Source organism: Girardinichthys multiradiatus, chromosome 11 (assembly GCF_021462225.1).
Source record: "Girardinichthys multiradiatus isolate DD_20200921_A chromosome 11, DD_fGirMul_XY1, whole genome shotgun sequence".
NCBI classification, from domain to species: Eukaryota; Metazoa; Chordata; class Actinopteri; order Cyprinodontiformes; family Goodeidae; genus Girardinichthys; species Girardinichthys multiradiatus.
This window is the reverse complement of record NC_061804.1, coordinates 21,749,649-21,754,487: the sequence shown is the minus strand read 5'-3', so window position 1 is coordinate 21,754,487 and position 4,839 is coordinate 21,749,649.

The following is a 4,839-nucleotide window of genomic DNA, read 5'->3' as shown; positions in this document are numbered from 1 at the left end:
TAGCAGGACTCTTTCTCTATCTAAAGCAGGATCCACAGGAGGTGATACCGAACCAGAAGAGATGGACATCAGATGGGACCCATCTCAGAACACTGACGGAAGAACATGACGCACATCCATTCCTACAGAATTTCTGGTATTGTTCATGGTGGCATATGCAACACTGAACCAGGTAGAAATGCACGAAAATGAAGGGGACGATTATGATGACATGTTGTAAATAAATCACATCAAAAGCCTGAGTGTACTCATACATTGTATTTCATAAAATAACCTTACAGCAGAAAATCGGAAGAAGTTGTTGCTTAAGTGAAATGAGAAAAAGTACAATGATGACATAAACAGGGCAGATTTTTTAATTCTTTTATTTTTATGATTTCAAGTATTATTCTTTTATTTTTATGATTTCAAGTATTATTCTTTTATTTTTATGATTTCAAGTATTATTCTTTTATTTTTATGATTTCAAGTATCATTCTTTTATTTTTATGATTTCAAGTATCATTCTTTTATTTTTATGATTTCAAGTATCATTATTTTATTTTTATGATTTCAAGTATCATTTTATTTTTATGATTTCAAGTATTAATCAACATTTAACTTTTAATGGTCGCCGAGGGCGGCGGGGCCGTATGAGTATTTCCCACAAAATATAATCTGTTTACCGTCCGTGGGTTTTCGCTCATACAAAGTATTTTTCTTACTCGTTTTTATATTAAATGTTTTTACTTGTGATAAAAGGAGGGACTGTTGGATGGGTGCAAAAACTTGTTATCACTCATGTAAAAACCTTGGGTTGGAAGGCACCTGCACTATGCCTTCCTCCCTGTGTGTGTGAGATCATTGTTATCTCTGTGTGAACCAGCCTCCTTTCCGTCTCACACACATACACCCTGTCTGAACTGTCTGTTGAACTGTGTATATAAATAAAGAGATAGGGTGTCAAAACTTTGTAGTTTCACTGCAAAGTGGGCTACCCTTGTCACAAGTAACTCTGACTGTATCGTTCTTACCTCTGAGTTGACTAAATAATACCTAACAAGCAATCTGTTTCCAGTCCACATATACAGTATTTAAACAAGTGCAAGTCCCACTGTTTTTAGACATTATGATTATAACATACAAAGACTGCACTTTTTCAAATCAGGACAACTTGAATTGAAACATAAAAATACACACATCAGGTTGTTAGTAAGCAGTGAATGTACAATGCAAGCCATCAAGTTTGCCAATGCAGGAAAGGTCTTGAACTACTTGGTTAAAGCTGCAGTGGGTAACGTTTGTAAAAATGTATTTTATATCTATTTGTTAAAACTGACAGTAGAATATGAGAGAAAATCTGAAAAAAAAAATTAAGTTCCTCTGGCTCCTCCCAGTGGCCCTATAGCCATTTGCAGAAATAAACGTTCCCAGTCAGAAACAAGCCAGGAGGAATGTCTTGGCAGTGTCAATCACGCTCGTGTACGCACTGATCACACCCCTCCCCCGCACAGCGCGTACTGTCGTTCAAGCTCAAGATTGCCGATGTGCTGCAGCTGTGCTAATGTCGGAGAAACAACTTAATGTTTTAGGAAAACTGGCAATTTCTCTAGTGGCACCTTCTCAGAAAACAAAGACAGATAAACAGAAGAAGACAGATGACGAAAAGCAATCTGTCTGTTCACAGCAGGTTCCGGTGTGGGGGTGTAGTTGTGGAGGGAGGGCTGTAGCACAACAGAGAGCAAGGGTGAGGGACCTGTAAGACAGGGGTCATCAACCGTCAATCGCGACTGATCAGTATATCTTTGAGGCTTTACCCGTAGATCCCAAAAATAACAGGAAAATGAAATGCACCATCTATGTACCGCGTGTGTGCCCTCACCTCCTGGAGCCATGGCTATAACCGAAAAAGTGCAGTATTACGAGTGAACCTCCACCCTCTCACATCAACCACAGACGCAGCAAGGTAGCAGACAGCTAAAATGGCTGAGGCCCCTCAGAAGAAGTTCAAAACATACCATTTTCATCCAGAATGGGAGGATAAATTTATTTTTACTTTAGTCAAAGACAAGTGTGTATGTATGTCATGCCACCAAACTCAATCACTGAAAAAAAAAACTATTTTAGCGACTTCAAAAACAAAGATAAAATCACAGCAGCAATCGCGAATTTCCAGCTCAGCGCTGCAACTGTGACGAGAAGAATAGAATCACTGTCGGAGGACGTGGATTGATAAGTCTTAAAGGACTTTTCACTTTGTGAATATTTTTCACTACAATTGGATGAACCTTTGGATATAAACGACACAGCGCAACTGGTATTTGTGAGAATGGCTTTCCAGGAATCTACAACAAAAAAGGACTTTCTTACTCTTCTGCACTTGAAGAACAGAACAAGAGGTGAGGATATTTTCAACAAGTTTAAAAAAATGAAAATGATTTTCCCATCCGTGAACTGGTAGCAATCTCTACTGATGGAGCGCCGGCAATGTGGGGCATGCGCCTGTGATTCAAAGCAATGTGGTGCAATGATCCCAATTTCCCAGACTTTATGAGTTACTACTGTATGATTCATCAACATGCCTTGGTTGGGAAAGCCTTGGGCTTTTCTCATGTCATGAGATTGGTAGTCAAACTGATCAACTCTATTAGAGCAAAAGCTCTTCAACACCGTGTATTTAAGTCCTTAATGGATGAGCGTATGGAGACCTAATTCTGTCCCACATGATATGTGCAGTGAATGCATTCAAAGCCAGGCTTTGTGTTTGGAAGACACACCTGAACACTAGGTAGCTAACACACAAAGTGCCTTCTTTGGCTCCACATACCTCTGTGAGATGGTATTTTCAGAGATGACAATAATTAAATCAAAGTATATGAGCTCCCTCACTGACAGAAACCTCACTGTTTGCACATATGAGCCAAGCTACAAAAAAAACTTACAGTTAGTGTTCATTCCCAACCATCACATTGACTTGAATGAGCTGTACTAGAGAAGGTTTTCCTTATAGCACTGTAAAAATAATATTGGGGAGAACCACATTCAATTTATTTGATTAGTGGAGTTATTGCCAGACATCCTGGGGTTTTATATTTTAAAAGGAAACTTTTACCATATGAAAACTTTAATAAGAAAAATTCATTCAGGAAAATTACATAAATGGCAGTATATGTTATCTTCATTACAAAATGTGCTAATTTTTCCCCTTCTGTTAAAAAAAAAGTATGAACAATAGTGAACGTAGTAATTTCCATGAGCCAAGTTCATACACTTCAGTCATGTTTTATTAATAGCACTAAATATGTAACGTTAGAAATAAATAGATTTTTTTTCTAAGCTATGAACAAATGTTTGAGCAAAACTAAGTGTAGTCACCTAAATGAAGCATGTTCATGAGATTCTCTGTTAACTCTTATATCATTACCTGAATAAAAAGCCAAGAGTTGGAAGGAATTTGTTGATTTTCTTTTTTTTGTTCAGTGCGTCAGCAGGTCGATCTTGTCTTGGTTCATGACCAAGTTCAAGGATCTTGGGCTCAAAAAAGTTGGTGACCACTGCTGTAGGGTGTGCTTGTTAAAATTTGTAGGCTAAGTCCACGATTTTCTCAGAACTCCCTACTGCAGCTTTAAAGTTAAGCATACCTTATGTGAACATTAAAGTAAACAATGAGCTTGATGAATACAAATTTATTTTGTGTAAACCAGGTTTGTGTTGGGTTAATTTCTAACCTGGGTTGGGTTAGTAAAAGCACAACAGGTCAGGTTCAAACTACACTGCTCAAAAAATAAAGGGAACCCACAAATAACATATCCTAGATCTGAATGAATGAAATATTCTCATTGAATACTTTGTTTTGTACAAAGTTGAATGTGCTGACAACAAAATCACACAAAAATCATCAATGGAAATCAAATTTATTAACCAATGGAGGCCTGGATTTGGAGTCGCACACAAAATTAAAGTGAAAAACACACTACCGGCTGATCCAACTTTGATGTAATGTCCTTAAAACAAGTCAAAATGAAGCTCAGTATTGTGTGTGTGGCCTCCACGTGCCTGTATGACCTCCCTACAACGCCTGGTCATGCTCCTGATGAGACAGCAGATGGTCTCCTGAGGGATCTCCTCCCAGACCTGGACTAAAGCATCCGTCAACTCCTGGACAGTCTGTGGTCCAACGTGACGTTGGTGGATGGAGCGAGACATGATGTCCCAGATGTGCTCAATCGGATTCAGGTCTGGGGAACGGGCGGGCCAGTCCATAGCTTCAATGTCTTCATTTTGCAGGAACTGCTGACACACTCCAGCTACATGAGGTCTAGCATTGTCCTGCATTAGGAGGAACCCAGGGCCAACCGCACCAGCATATGGTCTCACAAGGGGTCTGAGGATCTCATCTCGGTACCTAATGGCAGTCAGGCTACATCTGGCGAGCACATGGAGGGCCGTGCCGCCCTCCAAAGAAATGCCTCCCCACACCATTACTGACACTGCCAAACCGGTCATGCAGAAGGATGTTTCAGGCAGCAGATCGCTCTCCACGGTGTCTCCAGACTCTGTCACGTCTGTCATGTGTGCTCAGTGTGAACCTGCTTTCATCTGTGAAGAGCACAGGGCGCCAGTGGCGAATTTGCCAATCCTGGTGTTCTCTGGCAAATACCAAGCATCCTGCACGGTGTTGGGGTGTGAGCACAACCCCCATTTGTGGACGTCGGGCCCTCATACCATCCTCATGGAGTCGGTTTCTAACCGTTTGTACTGAGAAGTGGTCTGTGGTCCCCACCTGCAGAACCACTCCTTTATTGAGTGAGTCTTGCTAATCGCCAAAGATTTCCCCCTGTTGTCTATTCCATTTGCACA